Raw genomic sequence first — 26200 nt, forward strand, 5'->3', positions numbered from 1 at the left:
CTTTCCAATCTCACTTTATATCAAGCCTTTATTGTTAATTTGAAGAGATTAGATATTTATTTAATGTTTCCTGATTAAATGTTTAAAATCTGCTTCATAAACTTACTGATACCAGATAAATTAATCTAATATTAGTGTTGAAAGTATTCTTAGAATATAAGCAGTCTTTGGATATGATCTAGTCCGATCCCCTGCTCCAAGCAGGGTCAGCTAAAGTAGAGGTTACCCAGGAAAGTCTCCAGCTGGGCTTTAAATACCTTCAAGGATGAAGTTTCCACAGCTTCTCTGGGCAAGCTCTGCTGGCTTTTGACTGCCCTCATAGTAACAAAGATTAGTGTGTGTGTTTTATTTCATTTCTCTCTTGAAACGGAATTTTAAATATTTTAGTTTCTGCCCGTTTTCTTTACTCTTGTTAGTATTTATGTACATTGTGAGACCCCCCAAATTTCTTCTTCTCAAGACTGACTAGCCCCAGCTCTCTCAGCTTTTCCTTGTGTGTCAGATGCTTTGGAGCTTTTTGCTTCTTCCAGCACATCCTTGCCTCTCTTGTACCGGGGAACTGAAAATGCAGTGCAGTGCTCTAGGTGTGTCTCAGCAGTGCCGAGGGGAGGGCTTATCTCCCTTGTCCTTCTGGTAGTACTCTTCTGAATGCAGCCCAGGAACCGTTGATCACCTTATTTTTCAACTTCTTTGATTCTAGAATTTTTAATCAAAATGTAGAATAACAGAAAAATTACTCTGTTTTACTGTGCTGCTTTTACTGCATTAATGTATGTATGTATTGGTTCTGTATTAGATCACTAATGGGCAAGTCTTGTTTTGCAATCATAAACAACAATGCAACAGTAAGTGACAATGAGTATTTTCTTCAATTTTAGTACAGAACCTACAACATTGGGTTAAAGAGTTTTCCCACCAGAAAAGGTACACTGTCAAGCTGGTAATCTCTCAAGGCTTTTCAGAACCAAATTTTTCCTGAGTAGGTAGTATGTGTGCTTATTATATCTCAGCCATTAGCTATGGTTCAAATGTTATATTCAAAAGAAAACAGACTTGGTGTTTTAATAAAGAGAAAGAAGTTGACAGGAGGAAAACAAAATAAATCTGTAGCCTTGTTTTATCTTTCATGCAGTGTTTGGGACTTTTCAAAGCAGTAGGGATCCCTTCTTGTTGAAGAGCACACAAAAGCCTGAATTTCAAATGACGTTCCAGATAAAAATAATAAAAACATCCTGATGTGATAAAGTCTGCTATTCCTTAAATAGAGGCATCCTTTCTGAAAGCTGGATTATAAAAGATTTAAGATAAGATTCTTGCATTCCTGTTTACCTAGCTAATCAGTCAGGCTTTAGTATTTCTGCTCCTAAGCAACAGTGTAACACCATAAGGGCATTTTTGATTCAATGTGGATGATGGTCATGCTTTTGAAGAAAACCTCTGCATCATCCCCACTTACTGTTCTCAGATCCACATTACAGAACACTGAGCATGACTCAGATTCCTTTCAGCAGAAATAAAACCGGAAAATACACCCTGAGAGAATGCTTAATGCACTCAATCTAAAAGATGTTCAGTCCATGGGACCAGATCACAGACTGTTCGAAGTTTTAAGAAACAAACTGATTGTCGCTGGGGCAGAGTCTGGTTCCTAGCAATTCATTGTTCATGGCTTGATAGTGTTAGAAAGAAATTTGTAAATGGGAAATCTTTGTCATCTCTGCTTTGCTCTAAATACAGGGAAATTAAAAACAGTGTTACAAAACTCAAATAATAAAAAGATATAACAATTGGTGAACAATCTCTTTTTAGATAATGTGCTTGGCTTATTCTCTTAAGGAATTACCACATAATGGAGAGATCCAAATAAAGTACAGAAACGTTGCAATCCTATGTAAATACGTGTTAAGCATGTTACCTTTTTTGATGGTTGATTTTTAATTGATCTGCTTAAATTATCTTTAGACAGCAATTAGTCATAGACTGTCAACAAGTAAAACCAAGGCTGTAATTATTAACTCGCAGGGATATGTTGCTGCTCATAATCACAGATAACTGAATTTGTAATTTCATAAAAAATATTCAGGCAAATTACAGCTTTGTAGTAACTCAATGGCAGTTTTATCTTTGATATTATCTTTGTTGGTAGTTAATATTGGTGTAACAGCTTGTAAAAGTGGTTGCCTTTCTAATCAAATATAGTATGTGGTAGGGAGAAAATGTCTGCTAATGTTAAGCAATGCGTACTCTAAGATCTTAAACAGTTTTGCTTTCAATTTAAAATAAAAATAACAAACACAAAACAAAACAAAACCACCCACTGGACCCATTATTAATCCAAAGCTATTTGTAGACAAGCATCTGGCCACTTACATACCAGTCATCTTTTGTCATTTATTTCTGGTGCTGGACAAGTACACTGTTATAATGGGATATTTCATTTATTCAAGCTACTGGTGTCACAGGTACTGGATGTTCCCATAGTGCTCTGACTTGCAAGCAGATGGTGTGAGTACAGTCAGAGAAAGTGGGATGAAAATCCTGTTTAGACAGTGGGCTGGGAGACTGCTGGAGGCTAGTGCCAGGCTTGTGTGTTTAAGAGGAGGTCTGATGACTCCTCAAATGTATCCATCTGTTTTTTAGTCTGTCCCTTTATTGTGTGGCACTCAGATTCTGGCACAATATTTGCTACTGTGCACTTTGCTACAATATCCTTGTTTGCTGCTTCTTTTAAATCATTGGCTATTACTATCAAAACAGTTGGACCTGGGTCGCAGAAAGGCAACCCCTTGCTCGGGGTGCCAGATATGGCAAAATCACTCCTATGTTCTGGGCAGACTATGCACAGGCATCTTTGCTGTGTGAAAGGTTATGGAGAAGTCTGATCTATTAGTCATTTGGGTCATTTGAATAACTACTTTCAAGCAGTAAGTCTGATGGAAAGGCTTAGGCAGTTCTGGATAGACACTATCTGGCACATCTCTGCTGCTTTTCTTGGTTTCACTTCAGTGGGTTGCTTTGGAGTCTTGTCAGAAGGGGAAGAAATACTGGAGGGATGGTTCCAAATCTTCAATGATTATACCAAACACAAAGCATGTAATATTTAGGATAACCTTACAAGTTCTTTTTAGGAAATTTCTTCCCCAGTTTAATTATTTTGGGGTATGCTGCATGTGACTCACTTTCAGTAGGTCTATGAGGGCATGGCATTAGATGATGGTAGAAGAACAAGAGCCTAGCAAGGTTGCCAAGCACAGTAGTCCCATTAAGAGTCCATGAAATCACAGCAGACAATCGTGAAGGGAACACAGCGATTTAAAAGTTGAAAAATGCCTGTTAAATATGAGATGTGATTGCAGCATTGACTTTTTTCCTTCATTCCTGTGATTAGAGTATTTCTTCTGCCAACTTATCTTGTCAAATACCAGAAGTAATGGGGCTAATACGATCTCCTTACTTGTTTTATTTCTGTGGTTCAAAATTCACCATGGATGTTTGCATCTGAATGCCAGTAAGTTGGACTTCCAGGTGATGTTCTGACTAAGATACTCATGGCCTCAGCTTCTAGGACTGGGTGTGTACAAGGCATCTGTGTTGGACAATGCATATGTATTTCATCATTATAAAACTAGTTCCAATGGCAGAGGAGAAAAGTGGTCACATCTCCAACTGTCATTGACATACCTGCTTAGCTCTCACCACTGCTATTCTGAAGCCATTATCATTAATGTTGGATGTGTTGGTAAGAACAGGAATGTGGAAAAAATAGTCTGGAAAGAAGCCAGCTGAATTAAATTTACTGGCATGATTATATCAGATAATGACTGCAATTTGTATAACCTGTGAATGACTAAGAGAAGGTAATTACTATTCTAGCCAGGAAAAACAAATGAGTATTCAGCAATATTTTTCCGACCCTCACACTGAAAAGCCCATTGTATGGCCACCACAGAAAAATCTGAATAAATATTTTCCCATTCTGTTAAAAATGAAAGATGGTAATATGCTATAAAACATGGAAACAACACAACATTAAGAGAAGAAAAGAAAAAGACAGCAGATGCTGTTTTCCAGACAAAATCTCCTCTGATGCACTCCAGGGACCTCATTTAATCAAGCATCATTCTCACACTTCATCACGTATATTATTCAGAAATGATGAAGAATTCTGGGAATAAATTAGTCATTTATTTCAGGATGAATGGTTTAAAAAAATTATTATTATTCAAGCTATTTTGAAAAATTTAGTTCTTCCTTTATTTTTCCCAGAGGCTCCCAGCTCAGCTTAATCAGAAACTGCTACTTGCAGGGTCCTAAAAATCAGGATCCTGACTCTCTTCGTATAAGTAATTTTTCTGGGATATACCTTTTTCTATTGTGTTCTCTGTTCCTCTGTCAGATTTTAAAATGCTTCTTTCAGTGCACCCTGACTTAGCCAGAGAAAAAAAATACGCTTTTTTAATCATAAGATTGTTACAGACATTCTGCTGTGTGCATTAAAGTGATTTAGCATAAATAAAAAACTCTCCACCAAAATCCTTTCCTTTTTTCCTTATGGCTTGCTGACGGTTGGTTTTCCCTGCCCTTTTACATTTTTCACTGCTGTTTACCTTTAGCACTTTACTTGTCAATTTCATAACAGCAGTGCAGCATAACTTGACACTGTCCAGGTAAATGTATTCAGCACTTCCTTGAAGGGCTTATAGAAGCTGATGCTTCTCTGGGAAGGATTCTGTCATATTTAATCACTGAGAGTGGTGCCTTAGCTCACATGTTAGAGAGACAACCACGAGCTGCTTCCCAGATGCTAAAAGGTATTGTATGCCTTTCATGGCTAGATCACGTATTGGTAAATAGTAGCTCTCCTCTTTAATTATTTTCAATAGAGGCATTTTGTTTAGGTTAATATAATTTATACAGCCTCCATACTTGGTGATGTCTGGGTGATAAATTGGACAGCCATATGATGAACTGCATGTATTCTGTACAGTGTCTCTTCACTCTGCATGCTCACCTACCCCTGGGCACTTCAGGCCTTTGCCAAGTGTTATATAGTCCAGGGGGAAAGCATGCATTATAAGTACGAAATGAAGTTAGATTTAGCTTGAAAATACAAGGAGTAAAGTTAAGTTATTACAGAAAGAATTGCCCTTCTCTAGGTGTATATACTTTGTATCTATCTGTATATATTTTTTTCATTCAAATGTCTATTTTTTTTTTGCCAAAAATTGTCCAGCCTTTACCAGAGATCAAGGAGCGTTGCCACTAATATTTTCTAATTTTAGTCTAAAGTTATTATTTTTTTAAGGTGGATAAATACTGGCTTTTGCTTGGAAGGAAAAATATATTCAAAAAACCCCAAGTAACTATGAATTTCCTATTAACAGAAGAAAACATTCTTTCATAAAAATTAAAAGAAGAAAATTCAATAATAATTTTCAGTTAAGTAATTGAATCTTGATGGAAACTGAAGTAATATATTACAAGTTACTCAGTCAAGCAACAGGCATTAATTCTGGGACTTCCCAAATACTTAGCTGAATGTTCATCTCCCAGCAATTTTTACGGGAGAACCCATGGGTCCCCTGCAGCCTGTCAGCCCTGGCTTTCCTCCTGCAGAAAAGAAGAAGCAGAAATGAGGAATTTAGTAATTATTTGCTTTCAGGCTTTTTGCCTAGCAGCACTGAGGTGGGATGTGGCTAAAGCAGGCATTTGACCCTGACAGCAAGGATTCCAAAGATGAGATTAAAAAATTCTTAATTGTTAATATTTGCCATGTCAGGTTTATTTGTGTGTATGAATAGTAAACTTAAGTGTCCTTCCCCATTTTGTGTGTAGGGTGCTTGTTGTCTGTTAGCAACTTTATGAATTTATGGGACAACTAGGAATTCTGAAAAGCCAACTGAAAAGAAATAGAACAATTAAAAGGAAACACCATACTGAAAATCCTTGTAGAACTGTAGAACTAGTTTTTTTCAAATATTCAACTATTGTAGAAAACTTGGCCTGTTCCTAGAGAGCCCTGGAGGTGACAAGTAGAGCATTTTCAAGTTTTGTTTCGTATAAGATGTGATGTCTGTTTTCCCATCCTTTCATTCTCTCTGCACTCTTATTTTAGACAACAGAAAAATCTTCACATGACTAACTCTGAGCAAATGAAATAATTTGAATTATTTGTTTGCAATATTGGATGAACAGGAACTTTGGAGCAGAATGAACTTCACATGCTGTAGTGTGATGCTTCATCATGAAATGAGTTCCATTCTTTAAAAATAAAACCAGATCTTTTTCATGGGGTTTCTCATTAGTATTTCAGAACAGTAGTCTATGAAAAGCTCTCATTGTGAGATCCCAAGGGGTGGCTGCACCACAGAGATGCTGGGTAGCTCTGTATTACTTTGCAGTTACTCATGTGTGATGTGTTGTGATTCACTGCAATGAACTTCAAGAGTGGGATTTGTGTAGGTGATGGTGTTTTAATGAGCTAAGTGATCACAATAAAAGATCACAGTTCAAATCATCATTAAACCTGCGTTCTATAAGCAACATGAGAACATATTTAGCAAAATGTGCTGTGATATTGTAAAAATTCTTTCCAGCTGGAGACCTAGGCTTAGGAAATATTAACACCAATTTGTATAGTGCATGATGGGACATTTAATGCCTTTGTGTAGAATGTTGCTTCAGCAAGCATTTCATATCTAATGAAATGCAAAATGTAGGTGAGTCTGAAACCCTTCCAGCTGCCAGACTTTTCATGCCTGGAATCCAAAGCACAAAGAGAGGAGAGGTGAGAGGTGGCTTTCTTTAAACATTTAGTGCTTCTAGGAAGAAAAAGTGATTTGGTTCCCTTTCCAGACCCAAGAGATTCAAATCTTTGTTTTCAAGCAATACTCCAACAGTTTAGTCATAGTGCAAGGCTCTGAAGTAGTATTCTCCATTCCTCCTATGAAACTGTGCCAATAGGAAGCACAGTTCCAATATCATGGAGTAGAAGAAAAAAGCTGCAAAATCAGAAAAAACTACACCACCTGAGCAGAGAGAACATTAAGCTGGGAGGCACCATTCTGCTCCAAACACTTGGCACATATCTGTGCATTTAAACCAATATTTGTTGAGAGAGGAACTGATATAAAACTTTTAGGTTAGGAGACCAAACTGAAAGAGTTGTATTCTCAACACTGTTTATCAGTATGGGAGTTAGAACCTAGCAGCCAAATATTACTGTCAAAAAATGAAAACATTCTGGGTTAAATTAGTTAAATGAGCACATTTCACATAAATGTAACAACTTTTCCTCTTGTCTATTACTTTCCTCTTCATCTTTCTCTCAACACAGCCTTTATCAAAGCTATTTTTCTTAATGGCATTATTAATGATTAAAACATTTGATTAAATAAAAAGCATAAATTTTAAAAATAGAAACTAAATTTAATATAATAATTGTTGCATTAAGCTGAAACTGGTATTAAATGATAACATTTTAGGGTTATTTGTAACACCATTGAAGTGAATTATGGCATTTCACAAAGCCAACATCTTGCTACTGTGTATAGCAACTATAAAAATGAGAAAACTAAGCAAAAATCTTAACTTTCACACCTGAACCAAATTAAACCTAAATCCTTCCTGTCTTAGGATGCAAGTCAAACTACATTTTGTTTTTATTGCACTTCACCTGATTTAGTTTCCAGTCTGAATTCATAAAAATCAAAAAGGTAGGGATAACTGTCAGAAACTTAAACATTGGTTTCTCTTCCACTGATAAAAACATCAGCCTAGGCAGGATGAAACATTTATTTCTGTGCTCGAGCTCTCCAAGCACAAAATGGTAGCTACAGCCACATGTAGCCTTCCTTCACCGATGTCTTGCCTTCTTCACCATAGTCTTATCCCCATATCATAACATAATGCTTAAGAATTATTTCACTGGAGTGAAATAAAAACTAGATAGTCTTTTTTTGTTACTGTGTGTGGCAAAGACAGAAGCATGGTCTTTATGGCTTCCTAAGCTACCACCAGCCTGAAGAAGACTACTTCCTGTGAGGACAATTCCCTCTCTGTATTCAGTATTAGTCTTCAATCTTAAGACTCTCAGCTGTGGGCCTCCTCAGGGAGGTGGCTTTGGGGATACAGTAGGCAAAAAAGGAACTGAGGATTTGTAAAGATGCAGTTCTTCATTGTCATGAACTGCTTGAGATCCCCTCACTTTGGGAAGTCACAAGAGTCTGCAAACCTTTTAAAGAAATCAGTGTCTTACCCCTCACCTCATCAAGATGTGAATAGTGACTGAGCTGAAATTTTCCATTACTCTAATGTTTATTCCTGAGCCTTCTATTTGCACTCCTGAGAAGAGATGGGAAAGGGAAGAAGGTATTTAAAGCTGCCTGTTTAGCTATGTTAATCTGTGGTGAAATATTTATTGCATCTTTGGATATTCTGAGTTTCCCTGAGTTCAGAATAAATTGTTTTGAGAAAAAAATGATTTATTTTGTCATGGAAAGGAAAAAATGTTAGGTTGCTAAGGTTTTGTACTCTACACCTCACCATATAAGTACAAGCTTGCAAGTCCTGGACCCATAGAATTCAATATGTTTTTTTAATGGAAATAAGCCTTTGGGTCCCCTAAAGGCTTTTCAGGTTTGCCAGGAATAGGATAAAACAAAAAGTATTACAATGTAGCAGAAGAAAGAAAGTAAATATAGAGATGTTGATGGTTAGTGTTGGCTAAATATAAACTGAATGGTCAGTTTAAGAAGTCCTATTCTTATGTTATATCTAGTAGGTTTGAACACATAACAAAAACACTTCAACACTTCACATGAAACAGTGATTAAATACATGGAAAATGGTGATTGCAATGCTTTAGTTTATTCAACTTTGTGCTTCTCATTTCCAGTAGGATTAGGTCACTCTTGTTTCAGAAACTGAGCAGTTTACGTACAATTCATCACATTGCTTTTTGTTACAATTTTAAAATATAAAAACCATAATCTGTCAGACATGTATGTATTTATTTACATGTTTATAAACAATTTCAGTTCTTTCTGAGCTCATGAACACCAGGTATCTGTACCTTGAAAGATGCAGGAATGCTTATTGAAGCCAACATCATAGCAACTTCTCATTTTATCTTTGTCATACCTTCAACAGGTTTGCATCATTCAAATAGGGAAACAACTTTCCTGTCCTAGAGCAAAGCTTTACCTGCATCTCTTTGTGAGTTGCCAGTTTTTTTACTAAGAGTCATTTTCTCTGGGAATCCCATAGAGCACCATGGTTGGAAGCCAAGTCATCACATATCTACCAAATATTGACTCCACACATGATTGCAGCCTGGACTCAGAGGACATTCCTTGCTGAGATGATGAAATTTAATACAATTTGTGCCCTCATTGCACTAATGGCATGAATAGTTGAACTGGAGTAGTTATTAAAGACAGCACGTAAGAATGCAGGCTGCTGCCATAGCTCAGACACAACAGGCTGTTTAGAGGATTATAAAACTTTTTGCAAGTATTTCAGGAAATAAAGGATAAAATTGACTTTTTTTTCTGTGGTCAAGGCAGGGAGAGGGAGTGCTGCCGTCAGGATAGTATTTACTCAGTATTGTTGCCATGGACAAGTCAAAGCTGAGGGTTGCTCATCTGGAATTTGTCCACTAGAATTTATAAGACAATAAGATGTATGAGAAAAAAAACTCAATACATTAATCTGGAGTCAATACACCCTGAGCCTGCTAGAATTTTAGCATTCTATGCATTCTGCTTTTCTCTTTAGAATTTTATTTCTGGGAAGCTTTTGACCAGATTCAAAGAAAACATAGAGCTTTGGTAATAAAATTAGTGTTTTGAATTTGTGAGAAAATAAAATAAGCATGTTCTCCAAGCAGGATCCTTCTTGTGCAAAGCTCCCTTTGCTTATTACTACCCACTCAAACATACCATCACCTACTATATTTAAAATCCTATATGACAGTTTTGTACGTATCTGGAAGTACTCTTTTGCTGTTCCCAATGATGTGTCATGCTGAGTATAATTATTGAATGTAAGAATTATTAGCATTGCATACGTGCTAATGCTCTGTCACTTAACAGATGGCTTATGAATATCCGGGACAACTTAGTAGCCCTGAAATGATTCATATCTCAGCTATCTGAACACACCAGCTACCTTTCATCACTTGGGCTGTGTCGAAGAGCTGGTTTAATAACCCAACTTTGTAAATATTTTCTGTTCTTCAAAAAGTAAGGTATGAAACCACAAATGTGAACTATGTTTAAAGCTTCTAGTGACCAGTCTTTCTTTCTTTTTATGTTACCTGAAATCTTAGTATAATTTCAGCTGCATTGCTTGTTGGATCAAATTCATTCATCAGAGGAAGAATAACATCATATCACAGATCTATAAAATGTCAGAATTTCCAAAATGTGAATTTGTTTATGCCTAGTATTCCCATGCTTATCTTTTTATTTGTCTCTATGGAGTGGATTACTTCCTGCTTTCTTGCTTTCTACCTCACTCACCTCTCTCTTGCTTTTCTGCTCTTCTATCTCTCTCCTTCTCTCTTCCTCTCTTAGTCTTGAACAGTCAAACAACCCACTGTTTTGTTTTCTTGGTTTGCCATGCCTCATACAGGACTACTTTCTACATTTACTTGTTTCTCTTCAGCAAAGTTTAGCTTCTATGGGTTACTTCACAATAACCACTTTTTGACAAAGTGTGTGTGTTCTGTAAGTTTTAAAATCTGTAGTGTATTGATCCATTATCAAATGAAGCAATTATGTGTTTCATACAAACAAAGTCACAGACAAATTAGGTTTTCTAAAAGGTGAATGTATTCTAAGTCATCAATGCATTTTTTTTCTTGCATGTGCTGGAACAATGGAGATGATAAATAATTAGAGAAAACGTATTTCTTATATTGTAGCAACATTTTCCATGAAATTTAAATGCATATCACTTATCCCTAATCAAGTAAAAAGCAATGAGTACTAGTTAATTTAGAAACTCAGCTGCAATTCACTGTAAGATGGCAGTATACTGAAAAAAATACTGAAGAAAACAAACAAACAGAAAAAAAAGGCTGTGATTGCAAACTGCAGGAATCAGAATTCAAATTTTCTGGCATAATTTACAATTGTTCAAGAATTTAACTATTGACAGATATTGAACACATTTACAGAAGTATGAATAGGAAAAAAAAGTGAAACAGTTTTATGGAAGGACACTTGAGCAAGGTAGCTGGTAACAAAGCCAAGAAGTAGCTTGCACTTTTGTTTCCTGAAGTTTTTGTGAAGCTCTGTGCAACCGATTTTTTCATTAAATATCATGCCTAACAGGGTCTTTTTATGCAGAATTTTGTTTCACAATGGTTCTGTAGTGTTGTAACCATCAGGGAAAACTTTATCTGTTTTCACAGTGCTTGGGTTTGCCCAGAAAATGCAAACACTTTGAAAATGCTGAGGAGTTTACTCTCCATTAGCTAGTGTTAGATACACACAGATTCTTTGTTAATTGGCAATTTTTAACGGAGTTGGGCAACTACAAATGGAAGCAAAGCAAAGCATTTGGGGATCAATCTCCAGTTCCCTCTCATGATGATCACGTAAGGTGACAGAAAAGAGATTTTACTATGACTCTTTCTTTGGAAGGATTTGGAAGGCAGTATCTGCAAAGCAGGGAATAATAAAAAAGTCTTAGTAGCAACTTGCTGAGCTAGTTGTGCAATTTAGACCTGCAAATCATTATTAGAGGCAACACTGATTGTGTATGCCTGTGTATATGGTTGTGTACACCTTCTGTATTCAGCAGTCACAAACATCAGCATTTGCTCTCACTTTCCTCAATGGTTTCAGGGTTATACACGCTTAGAGCACTCTCTCAACTTGGTTGTTTTGCAGTTGCTACATTTTCTGCACCTTCCCTCTCCCAAGGCTGGCTCCTCTGAGCCTTCAACGCTAAACTCTGCCTGCAGAAGGCAGGGCTGCTATTACTCTATCTGTATTTAACTTTGCTCTTGGCTTTTTTTTTTTTAAAAAAACCCCAACAACAACCAAACCAAACCAAACAAACAAGCCAACAAACCAAACTTGATCCATGCTGTGTGTTACATGGAAGAGCAAAGAACCATAGTAATGGATATGGCTTTTGGCAGAGGCATGATACCATAAGAACAAAAGAACTGAGTGACCTAAACACATTGCATGAGCTCCGCAGGCAGCTCTGTAGGGTCTCTGGCACAGCCAAGGGGATGTTGCTGTGGTCACAGTGACACTGGTTTGCACTTGAATCTATATTGAGGACTAGACTTCAATATCTACAGTTGTGTTATTTCTCTACTTTCCTGCTTAAAGTAGTCCACCTTAAGGGTTCACCCCTTCTCTTTCACTGAGTGTAGCCTAATAATTCAAGTTTTAATTTTCTTTGAAAAACCTTCACACATGCAATTCAATGGATATCTTGCAGACTTCTTTTGGAAAGCTACTTTTTTCATTTTACTTAAGGGCCTGTTGTACTAGCATTAGTGCAAGAATAGTAGCCCAAAAGTAATACACTAAAAGGGAAGTAATTTTGGCTTAGCTGTAGGTATGAAAAACAATGGAGGCATGTATGTTTCTAATTGTGATTTTATCACATGTGCTGCAGATCTCTATTATTGCAGGGGGTTCTAATGTTTCTCTGGAGAGCTTCATTATTTACTCTACTTACCTATGTTAATGGTGTGTCAATGTAATTTGTAACATCCAAGCACCAAATTGCAGGAAAGTGTGGTAATGCACTGTAAGTTGTCTGAAATTGCCAGGTGATACCAGAGACATTATCCACGTTTCACTTGTAATCCCAGTTCCCTTCTGAGGCATGAATACTCATGGGAATCTCCAGCTTCATCACTCAAATGTTTCTGGCTATCATCAAGAATGGTAAATTAGGTTTCTGCAATCTGTGCTTTTGAAAGATGAAGGAGCAGATCCTTAGCTGGTGTAAATTGTTATACATCTACTGATTTCTATAAGCCTACTCTATATGATATCAGTCAAAACATCCTCTTAAAGGCAAATTATGACTGAGAATTAAGGAGTCAGGCTAGTGACTGAAAATCTGATTTTAAACATTCAAAATCTGATGAAAGCATAGATCTGGATGCAATTTGTCTCTTTCAGACCTCTCCCTATCCAGTTTCAACCGTTATTTGCATTTAGCACAATTTTAATTCCAGGATCATTCAGATGACAAGTGTTTAGCAGACAATCTCATTAGAATCTTGTTTGGCTTGAAATTGGTTTTGCTATTCTCAACTCTGAGTTGAGAATAGCCCCAAAGTTTAGCAAACTTTTGGTGGCACCTTTCTTTGTGTGAAAATGCTATATGTTGGATATTTGCCAGGTTAGTGACAGTCAGAAGTGTTTTGTCAGTTGTTCATCATCCTGCATTATGCTTAATAAATTCTTTGCCTAATTCTTAGTAGGCATGTGCCTGTCTTCATAAGATGTTACAGTACATTCAACATTCATGGGTGATCACAGTGATGGTAGAGCTAAATCAAAGTTTCAACAACCACCTTTTCCTTCACTATAAATGTTTTTTGTTTTATTACTGAAATTATTATTTACATATTTACTCTTTTGGTAACTGTTGTGATTAGGAACTTTTGTCAGAGTGTAAGAGTTTTCTTGGCAGCTCTCCCAGACTTTGCCAAGAAAAAATTATTGCAATTCTTCATGCAAGTTTTCACAATTTCTTTACGTAACTTCTTTCTATTTAATGCATCATGTTAGGACATTCCATTCAAACTGATCACACAATTCCAATGATTCTTTAAAAATAATTTTATACAAAAATGATATTAAGGTTCTAGAGTTTTCAGAAAGAAAGAAAAAAATGTTAAACAATTGCTTGCTTAGAAGAAAAAGAATATCTAGAGTTTGGAAGCCAAATTCGAGGAATTTTATTAAAATGTAAAAATAAGAAGACATGGATGATGATTTTCCTTTTTTTTTTTTATCAAAGGGCCTATCTTATTCCCAGAAAAACACTTTTTTGCACTTAAAAAAAATCAGGCTAGAGAATAATACTTCACTGAAACTCCATGACATTTAATTAGAAAAAAACTTTAAAAGTAGAGTATCACAGAATTTGAGACAAGATGGAGTTTGCATGTCACATGTCCTAGTCCCATATGATTTTCCATTAGCTTATAGTGAACTTAACTAGAGTTCATATCTCCATTCTTTTGAAGTTGAACGCTGCAATTACTTGAATGTGAAATCTCTAAGAAAATTTTAAATCATTAAATCTAATCACTTCCTTCATTACAAAATACACTTAGGCAAAAGACCAATACTGAATTTTAAGTATCCAGCAGCTACGAAATTCAATTGTCTGTATTTTGGACAAGATATCCAGCATGTTGCAGTATCATCAGCATGGAATAGGCAAGTCTGGCAAATTAAGTAGTAAACAATAAGATGTTCATTGACTCTGGAGAGGTTACAAGCATGATCTCTTTGGGAAGAATATAGGACAAATTTTCTGTCACTTCACATTTCAACATTATTAATCTATTTTTATAATTATAATTGTAATACTGTAAAAAGATTGTTTGTATAACTATGTTTATATACTTGAGGATGCCTGTGTTTTAACATCAGTAAGATGTTAATAGTTACTTAACATCAATAAGAAGCCGTACATTTCTGTAGTATTTACATGTTCAAAGTTCATAATGAATAACTATCAACTATAGCTCAGTGTCTTCACAAACTTTCAGTGCTGAAAAGACAGGAGAAAATTTGGCAACACTTAACAGCTGTCTCATAATTCATAACTCTTATTATTCACCAATTCCCAGACAAATTTTAACTAATCAGTTTTGTTTGTTCTTAGCATACGTGTTTGACATCCCATTTAATTGCTGCATTTAACCCATATGTCAACATGGTACATCTGTAGATTTTCTGTTCTGAAAGGACCTGCCTGCTTCATCCTTGTCACATTACTAACACAAGTGCTAGAAATATGCTGAAAGCCTGTGCATTGTGTCTGTGTTACACTGTCAGTCTGCATATGTGTGATTCCCAAATGGGAGTTGCATCCGTTTTCCAAAGATCTCGTTCTATTGTATGCCATAAGATAGGTAGACAGTAATTAAAAAATTGAGACAAGAAGAATCAAATCACCAATGGCATACCTTTTCAAATCCATGTAGAATGCAAGGTGGCGTGTCCAGATAAATGAAAAATGAGAAGAAACATGGATAATTTGACTGAGTTGAAAGTGGCATAAGACAGGAAATAAGATCAGCAAAGATGTTGCATGAAAGAAAAATAACTAACCACAGCACTTAAATAAAATATCAGAGTATTTTATTCCTAATATCCATTATGAGCTACTGGCATCCCAGTAAAGCACAGATCCACACCTTTCTCCACTGTGTATCAGCACATAGTGACTTGAGCTGGCAGCACCTGAGTAGAATGCACAGCATAGTAATGTAGCTTTGCACCTTCCCACATGGGCTGCCCTTACAAGAGTCTATACATGGGCTGGGTGTGGAGCTGAGCACTGTCCTGGTACCATGCTCTCCAGCCAATTCCCCAGCCAGATCTTGACTGTAGTGCATGGCAGCTTCTGGGGACAGCACAGGACAGAATCTGCATCCCTCTAGCCAGTGCCAGCTTCTTGTCCTTCTTTAAGGGAGTAAAGCATTTCAGGCTGTGGGCACCAGGTGTGAGGCACACATGCTGGCTGCTGGGCCACTGAGCACTGCTGCCTGTCTTGTGAGCATAGCAAGGCCAGATCTTCATGGCCACATGCTCTGGCCTATTTCTAGTCCAGGTGGATATTTCTGCAATGCATTCCCTCCACCTGTTGTCCCCAGGTGAGCGCAGGTACAGTTGGATCAGATGTAGCTATCTCCTCTCTCTCTCCCTGTTCTTCAGAGGTAAAATCATATTTGTTTTAAATGGATTCGATGGATAGTCACTCACTGTCATGTTTCATAGAGTACATAACAAGCCTAGATCTCATGTCAGGAAAATGAAATGAACTTACTATGGCTGGATGACCTTCAGGAAAATTAATAACTGTTTTGTAAGCTTTTTATGACATATACCTAATATTGAAGAATAGTAGATATTCCATTAAAAAACTCCACAAACCAAAACAAGAATCTGTGCTGGTATCCTTTGCATTTTACACCAAATTCTGGTTAGCCTTTGGATCCTTCAATAGACATGTGCCTACATATTCCTCTGACTTTGTTTCAATTCTATGATTCACATTTGTTGTAATTGTTGAAGTTATGGATTCTAGTGGGACACAGTAAGATTGGTGTTTGTAGTAGTTGAACTGAGTGGGATATAATGTCCACAGTTCACTATTAAACAACAAACATACATCTTACAGCATGATTTGCAGGAAAGTATGTTTTTTAAAATAAGAATGTTTTATCATCACTAGCACCTTGTGTTCCCAAGAAATTCTTACAATATTCCTGTTATTAATACTAAAATTAGATGAATCGGATCTGACAGAGAACAGCAGTACAGGGAGTGCTACATTAATTTCAACTACTCCTTTGCTGTCTTGTCTACCACAAAAAGAAAAATAAAAAATGCCACTCCCAACATCTTAAAGAGGGAGAGGGGGAAGTGGGCAGGCAGCAGAAAACAAGCAAACAATGAAACAATAACAATTCAATACTAAAAGAATCTGTCAACCTTAAAACAATTAAAAGATTCAGAGTTTGGAAAGCCATTGTCTGCCATTTGTACAAAAAGAAAGAGGGAAATCAATATTTATTTCTTGGAGAGTGCTAAGCCCAGCATGTGGTATTGATATTTTCAGCAGGATAGAAAGGCTTTTCTCAACAAACCTTTCACTTTTCCACTGTTAGAGATGGTCTGTGTGCTATCTTGAGTGTTACCTGGCAACACCACTCCTGTTTAATGTTTTCTTTTGTAGAGTTTTATGCTATTTTTATTGGCATTTACCAGTAAAACTTTTTGCATTGCTATTGCTGGTTTAATACGTATGAATGCATAAATAAAAGGCTGCCACTGCTGCACCACACTGGTCACTTCCCATGAAAAAATCTGTCACCAAATTGTGCTGCATCAGAGTCACACTGGCCATGGGTGACAGGAGCTGCTTTGTCCACACCAAAAGCTTGAGGCATTTGCTTACTACAGCACTTTATGGGGGTACCTTTTTATACTTTTCTGATCTCACTGTTATCCTACAATGCCCAGAGACGTATTTGTGCATTATAGAGACACGGCCGGGGATGACTTTTGGTTGTTAAGCAACCTTGACACAGCTAGGACCTCTCTCATGGCAGCTTGTTTGCTCACCTCCAATTCTGAATGGAAGGAATTCATCTGCAAATGAAATGTATCCTGAACTTGTACTATACTTGCCTTTGAAAAATGCTATCTGTGTTTCTTTGACCCATGTTTTCAGTGTATTGTATGACCTGATTTCTTTTGTACAGCTGCTGTAGCCACTGCTACTAGAATGGTGCTTTCATCCTCCTCAAGAGAGGGGGGGAAAGAAAAGACTCTGTACCTCTGTTTGCAAGAGGAAATATAACCAGTCTCTGTGAGAGTAGAGTGAATAGGAGAGGACATGCTGATATAAACCATGCTAGAAATAAACTCTTACCTATTAGCACTAAACTTGTATACACCTTTCTAGGGTAAACTTTTACAAAAATCAGCAAGGTCTTGGGGGTGGTTTTCAGATAGGGAAGCTCTCACAGCATCTCCAGCAGGTCTGAGCCCTGCTAATCGCTCTGTGGCTCTCTGTCCTCCCCAAGAGGGTTGTAAATTGGGCTACTGGAGCACACAACACATCTCAGTACTTGGGAGCAAGGCACATCTCCCGGTCCTTCTGCCACAGCTTCAAGCATTTTGTTTTTATACACTGTTGTTTTATTGGGTTTGTGCCTCCCAGTGTGCTTCAGGCACTCCTGAACATCCTCTGATTCAGGAGGATTTTTTTTCCATTGCTGCAGGCTTGCAAGATCAACTGTGAGTTATTTTATCTTTTCTCCAGAGTGCTAGGACTGGTCTGTTAGAAGTAGCAAAATATTGCTGTTTAAACTTGTCACTGCAGTCTGTGCCAGGTAACACTGGGTGAATTAGTGCAATTTAAGCATTTGTCTTGCCTGAAAACTATTCAAATTAACCAGAAATAAACATTCACTTTTATTTTAAAGAAGCAAGCAAACAAGAAAAAATGAAGTTAGTCTTCTGGTGACACCAGGTTTGACCTGAATTAGATTATTTTCATTTCAAGGAGAGAAAAATTCTCAAAGAAGTCAACTTTTATTACAACTTTTCCAAAATTGTCACTTTTGCTTCAGTAGGAATTATTCAGTGAATTTAACTAGCATTAAAAAAGAACTCCAACTGTCCTGACATGGAATTATTAAAGAGTAAATAATCTTCTGGGGGAAAATTTAATTCCTCTTTCTCAGTTAAACATTTAAGCTACAGTATTTTTGGGCTGGAAAATGATTGTCCTAGGATATAATTTTGTATGCTTTTAAAGCACAGGCATAGAACTATGCAAAATCAGAACATGTAACACTGAAACCTAGACTTTGCACAAAGCATTCAAAAAGTCACCTAGAGAAACTAATTAGATTTGTGTGAATTAAACGGTCAACATAATCACTAGAACTTAACATCCATCTTAGTATCTAAAGTTCAATTTCCTTGTCAGAGAGACATAAAAATAAATGCCCTAATTGTTAGTGATGGTGTTGTTAACAATTTCACCCAAGAAAAGGTGATCCTGGCCTGAACAAATTGATCATTGACATTTTGAGATTAGAATTAGGTGCCAGAAAGATGTTTCTGACCTAAATGAAACTAAGGTAGCAAAAATGATTGAATGTTTTACTCCAGAAATATCAGAGAAAATAAAATCAGCTGAAGGAAAAATCTGATGTACCCTTTTAAGGCTGAGCATCCTGCCATGTGTGGGACACCCACATTAAACTGGTGGGAAAAGTCCCAGCAGCCCTGGGATGTTTTTTGTTCTCAGATTCATGTACCATGTGTTTGTGGGGGTGATCTGAACGAGTTTGGTTTCTCTTTCTGAAAAACTAATGCTTTAAGATCTCTGGAAATCTGTCCCTCAAAACCTGAGGGCTCTGAAGTCACTATGAAAAATCTTGGTTGTTATCTTATTGAAGTTCATATCAATCTTTCAAACGCAGATGCTGAACTGATGTAGTCATTTGCCTTGCTAGGAATACTAATTTGCTGATACTGTATATCTATTGATTATGTACAGAACTGATTACATGCATGCTCAGTTCCCACCCTCAGGTTCTCTGTAGGACTACCAGTTAAGGGGAAGGGGAAAAAAAAAGTGAAATTTTCCTCTGTAGGAAATATGTCCATACTCAACAATTTCCTTCACAAATCCCCCCCCAGTGCCTTAGCAAGTTCTCCCGTATTGCCTCTGATCAAAATGCATCTGCTGGCAGCCAACCTTCAAATGCTTTGCACAACATGCAGGTTGCTGCTTGGTTTTGTGCTGCTTCCTACAAGTGGCAGCTGCAGGACACCTGCCACTGTCTGTTCTCTCATCAGAGGGCTCAAAGAATTGCTGCCTGCAGTGGCAAAACCAGCTGGAATGAAAGCACAACTGAATTTTCATGAAAAGCTTCCCAAAGCCATAGAAAGATGGTATTTAGAGGAACAGGGGTAATTCTTCTCGGCTTGCCTTGCTAAAGTACTGAAGATGCAAGAAACCTCTTCCCTCTTGCTCCCCTAACAACTGAGATTTTCAACTGCTACAGAGTCTTCTGCTTTAACCCTCAGGTTTACATTCTCAAGGATTGTGTCAGTGTGGCAATATCTTATCCACATCATACGTGTACTTTCTCTACAGTCTGTTTACAGCCTATGGGATGCTGATTATGGATAGGAAAATGCTGCAGCACCTCAGAAGTCTGATGGTTTTGTGCCCAGCTCCTGTCACAGCACAGGAAAAGTGGTTTCCGCCCCACACAAGCACTCAGAGAACCAGACTGCATGTAGCTCCCCAATGGTAAAAGTTCATACCTTGATCTGGTGACATTTTATAACTGCCATCAAAACAGGAGCTTGTCAGAATGAATATTCACCTAATGAGGTTTCCAGTTGGTGACCCAGCCAAAAAGGGAGGGTAATTCATGAGTGTGGTTCTAGCCATTGTCCTTGTTGAGGTAGTCAGGGTGATAATTTGTGCCTGCAAGGTCAGAAGAGGATGAGAATAGGGTTAATGGCAATCAGGACCTATGAACCATTACCCTACAAGCTTTGTAGGACATCAGAATTTCACTTAGTGTTTTTATGCAGATCCTGGGCTCCAGAAGACCTGTTTGTACAGGAACACGAGTGTGTGACAGGCAGGAATTGTTGCCTCTCTAGCAAAGAGCCATGTGGTGTGAGAAGCCTAGGTCAGGATCAGGGCTGGAGTCAGAGATCGGGGTCAGAAACAGACTGGTGGCGCAGTGCAGCTTAAAAGCTGCTCACAGGAGAAAACTGGGGCAGACCTTGCTTCCAGCTTTCTTAACCATCACTTTTATCAGTGGAGAAGCTGATGTTGGGCTTGGCCAGGTCAGCAGCCCAGACTGACCTGCGCCACACGTTGCTGTCCTAACTTGCAGCCAGCAAACTCATGCATGCAGCCTTGAGACGGGGGACACTGGCAAAAGCAGAGAGCATAGGGAAACACACCCAGACTCCAGGTAACTTTGTGCTAAATGGTTGGTTTCAAACTGGGTTCTTTTTCTCCTCTTGACTGTTTTGGAACAGTACCTGGCTGTCTGACGTGCAATCAATGTACACTTGACTTTTGAGAATGATACATATAAACTATTATAGAACATAATTCACTGAAGTATTATGGAACCACATTTTAGATAATTGGTTGGATTAAATAAAAACTGACTGTAACTACAAAAGTATGGTTTGATTTTGATTCTGCTGTGCAATTTATCCATTTTTTGAGCTGGGTTCTTTGTGGCCCGCTTTACTGAGGTGCTTTTCCTTTCTATTTGCTTCTTTGTTTTCTTCTTAACATTTGTTGTTTCTGTTCTGGAAGCCTTTTTCTCCAGTTTTCAGTACATTATTTATAAGTTCTCCCTCTCCCAAATTTGTGCTCCCTCAGTACATTCTTCTGTTGCTGATTATTTTTGGGTTTATTTATTCTTAATGGTCCCAATTAGAGAACAGGAATCATCAACACTTATTTAAGCCTGGCTTAACTATGTGTTGAGTCATTGCCTGATTCAACATACTTAAACTTATTAATTTACTTAAAGAATTGGGGTAACAATGGTTTGTGCAGGGACTCTATTACGCTCTCCAAATTAGGCAAGTTTTTTTGCCGTAAATAGTTTCTCTTCAACAGTGTAAAAGTTGTCAGGTGAAATTTAGACACAGTATAAGGCACTGTGGCTGAATAGGCAAGAAAAATATGACTGACAGTGCAGTTTACAGCTAGCCCATGTAACTGGAATGGCATGTTAGCAGCTCAGGGTCACAACACCCACTTAGTGAATGTAAATGGAGGAAAGGCAAAGGCAAGAGGAAAAAAAAAAACAGCTGTTGCAAATATCTGAACCAGCACATTAGATGCTCACTCACTGAGCTGTCTTCCATATGCCAGACTGAAAAGGAATATGGACTTTGGATACATATTTGTGTAATATTCCAGTCATGTTATAAGGTTCTGATTGAGGTCCCAGCAGAGGTGTCACCATTATCTATTTGAAAGTCCTACTGTTACGTTTGCCCACCTCACATCTTTAAAACATTCTGAGGCTTCAGAATCATAATTAGATGCCACTCTAAGATATTTTTGAGGTTGGAAATGACCAAAGATCCATTTTCTGATTTTATCCTATGACTAATTCTTGCTCTGGATCTTTATTCTTTTTGTTTTCAATATGAATAATTGTTTAAATGTACACTTCTGCATAGTTTCTCAGGGGACCTGTTGTAGTTTATTTGGATTTATGATCACTAGCTATGTTATTGAATTAATTTTATTTTTTTTCCCCAAGTCTTTCAACGGCCTGAAGTATTGTATTCACATCATTCTCACACGTCTTATATGCTTGTCAAGGCAACTTCAAGCAAGGAAAGCTAATGTTTAAAACACATGGAAATATTAAAAGACTAGGATAAATAGGAGTGCTTCTCACCCAGCAAACTGCTTGACTGAGGGAATATGGGTATGCAACTTGCCTCATGGCTAGTTTTATTTAACAAATCACTTGATACACAGTAATTGGAAGGACTGGGTGCTATAATAAATGTTACAGTGAATAAAAAACCCTAACATGTGTAAGTGCATTAGCATAAAATTTAGGACCAGTTCCTCATTGGAAAATTAAACTAGATTATGCTTTCCTCCTACATATTGAATTAGACATTCAGATTAAAAAAATTGTTGAGCTACACTTGGGGGGTTTCTGAATATTTTTTGATTTTGAATGGTGTTTATCAGGATAATTCTGTCATTTGGCATTTAAGCAAATGAGAAAAAGTGCTACATGCTTTTTGAAGTATTTAAATTGGAAGCATCTATGAATGGGTAGAGAATACTCATTCATTGACTAGAATTTAAACTGCAATTACCTAAACTAACATTTAATTATTTTTAGGTGCATACCTTCTAATAGGATGCTTCACACATAAGTAATTAAACTTAACATTATGTCACAAGGACAAATGTAAATTTATGTGATTCATTTCTTGCCATTCATTTTTGTAGTGACAAAAAATATGGTTTGTCTCTGCCCGTGTCTTTTAGACTTTCCATATTCTATTCTCTGTTAACAGTTTGTTGCAAATTAAACAATGTCAAACTGACAAGCTGTGTGGGTTTTTTTCTAAATTTACTGGCTTGTTAGGGGTGAAAAACTTCTTTTGAGAAAAAAAAAATGAATGTGCTTTTTCTGCAGCAAGACTTAAATGAAAGCAATTCTCCATACTGTTAGCATAAATGAATTTGGCTGAAGTGAAATGCGAATTAAAGCTATTGTATGCACTTCATTTATTAAAGGCAAAATCTGTATTCTTATAAGTTGTTGTTGATGTTTTCACATATTTAGGTTCATTTTGCTCTCCAACAGTTTACATCAAGTTCAATAGCCTAATTCTGACCCCTTTTGCATCAGTTCTGTATTAATTCAAATCTACTGGGTCACGTATCAGCTAAGAGCACAGTGAATCACAGAATGTTTGGGGATGGAAGGGACCTCTGCAGATCATGAAGTGCAGCACCTCTGCCAGAGCAGGACCAACACACAATCGGGAGGTCACTCAGAAATGCATCATGACAGGTCTTGAAAGTCTCCAGAGAAGGAGACTCCACAATCTCTCTGGGCAGCCTGATCCAGTGCTCTGTAACCCTCACAGTAAAGAAGTTTTTCTCATGTTGAGGTGGAACTTCCTGTGCTCTAGTTTGCATCCATTGCCTCTTGTCCTATCAGAGGGCATGGCTGAAAAGAGGTTGCCCTTCCTTCTTAACACGCACCCTTCAGATATTTATATGCAATAATAAGATCCCCTCTCAGTCTTCTCTTCTCCAGATGAAACAGCCCCGGGTCTTTCAGCCTTTCTTCATAAGGCAGATAGATGTTCCAGTCCCTTAATCATCCTCATAGCCCTCCACTGGACTCTCTCAAGTAAATCCCTGTGTCTCTTGAACTGGGGAACCCAGAACTGGATACAATTCTCCGTATTTCGTCTCACTTAGGCAGAGCAGAGGAGGAGGAGAACCTCTCTCGACCTGCTGAACACACTCTTGCTAATGCACCCCAGGATACCGTTGACCTGCTAGGTCACAAGAGCACACTGCTGTCCCATGGATAACTTTGTTATCCACCAGAACTCCAAGGTCCTTCTCCACTGAGCTGCTTTCTATCAGGTCAGCTCCTAACCCGTAGTGGTGCATGTTGTTCCTTGCCAGTTGCAGGTCTCTACACTTATTCTTGTTGAACCTCATTGAGTTCCTCTTTGCCAGGCTCTCCAGTCTGAAGCTTCTCCCATTAGCCTAGAATTCCAGGGATGGGACAGCACAGGGAAGCCACTTCTGTTTAAGGCTTGTATTTTTTGATCCCAGTGATATATTAATGCTGCATTTTGTGGATATATAAACAAACGTATTCTTCTAGTATTCTGACTTAAAATAAAAATGTGTCTGTGTTAATGAGGTAACCTTTGTGAGCCATGGGAAGAGAGGGAGGAGAAAATGTTTATTGCCACTGGGATTCTTAATGCTTTAGGAGCTGATTCAGAGTAATTTAATTGCTGTGCTAATAAATCTCACCATAAGCTACATATCTTTCAAAACACTTCCTACCATGATATTCTTACTTGAGATAGCAGTATCTGTCTGAGGTCACAGCTCAAGTGCCTGACGTTCAGGTGTTCTCAGATTATTTAAGTAGCCTCACCAGCCCACACACATATCGTGTCTGGTCCCTTTTGTTTCCGCTCTGCGTTTAGGGCCATCTCAACTCAGCTCACATGGGTCCATGCTTTCTGCTATGCCACTGTTCCAGTTACTGCACATCATATAGCCTCCTGGCCAGGGGCTTCTAAAGCATCTAGGACTGAGCAAGTATCAGAACAATCTGTTAGGTGGGATGTGCCACGTAGTCCTTGCCTGTCCAGCTGAGCATGCCAATCTTTCCAAAAACCAGCTGCTACTTGTTTTTTTGTTCTGAGGGGCTTAGTTTTCTCCTCATAAGCAAATTTTTGTTTGACCATCTGATTAATTTAGTTGTGCATTTGTGGATTGCACACATTTGCATTTGGAATGCTTCCAGCAGCTTAATGAGCACCAGTGTGAACCTTTTCCCATGTAACATGCATGGAGTGCTGGCTGTTGGGCTGGATGCCTCTTCCTTGATACTATCGTTTTGTAGAAGTTGATGAAATGACATTGCGCTACAGAGAGCTGTTCAGTCAGGATATCTGAATAGCTCTATCTAATGATTTCTAGATAATTATTGATGGTTCAAAGAAAGGAGCTTTTTCCAGATGTAGTATATGGCTACTGTAAAAAAGAGAGATAAAAAGTGAGAAGGCATTTGCAGATCCTGGAATCTGATTTACTGGGGCATGTGCATAAGCACATGAGCTACAGTGACGTCTGGCAGTATTATTTTGATTAAAGGATCTGGCTTCAATGGGAATATACACTTTGGAAAAAATCACATGAACATAGATAATTGAAGTAAGCTTAAAGAATTTGAAAACTGCAAAGAAGAACTAGTGATAAAGTTTCAGAAACCAGGAGAGAATGTAGTTTATTTCTAAAATCATAAAAGCATATTTTTTTGTGCCTAACCTCTTCCTAAGGCTTTCTGAGGTGCAGCCTGGGGAATCATCTTCAGTCAAATTCAGACACAGATGAATCTTTCAGATAATCACACCTCATCCCCTTCTAGTTCTCTGACTCAGTGAGCCGAGAGAAGTTGTTTCAACCTGACTTGTTCTCCTTTGGGAAACCATTCCAAATGTTGAATTCTGTGAGTATATTTGGCAAAAGGCATGTGCTTGGTGTCATGCAGTGACTTCTGTGACATGGCCAGATTCAGGATCCATCTCCTTTTACCTCCATGTTTTGTCTTAGCTGTGAAAGAGTAGATATGTACATGTGCATATGTGTGGGTGTGCATGCAAGTGAACTGCTGGTGCATTTTATTTGCTGTGAAGGCAGGTGTGAAAAAATCTGAAGATAAAGACTGTTTTTATACAAAAATTGAATACAGATTTCACAGAAAATAACTAAAGAGCTGAGAAATAAAGATTACTTAGTGCTTCCTAATTAGATTGATGGAATTTACCCAGTATCAAGGAAAAACGGCTAAGGTTTTCATTTGAATACTTTGTTTATTCCCAGTCCTTAATTTCAAGGTTGTCATCTGTGCAGTGTAATTTCCTTTTGTTTCTTTGTGTTAATAATTCAGAGTAAATAACTCATCTGGTTAAAACCAAAGTAGAAAGTAATCTCCAATGGTATTATGGTAGAACTCTATGGGCAGAAATGTAATTAAGCAAGCAGGAAAGGAAAGAACAGAATCATTTAAGGGTTGCAGTGTTGTAAATCTAAAGGCAAGGGAATGAGTGTGATGGCATCCAAAAGTGGCCAGTGCTGTTTGATGATTGTGTAATTGCTGGAA

The sequence above is a fragment of the Apus apus genome, chromosome 6 (genome assembly GCF_020740795.1).
Source record: "Apus apus isolate bApuApu2 chromosome 6, bApuApu2.pri.cur, whole genome shotgun sequence".
NCBI classification, from domain to species: Eukaryota; Metazoa; Chordata; class Aves; order Apodiformes; family Apodidae; genus Apus; species Apus apus.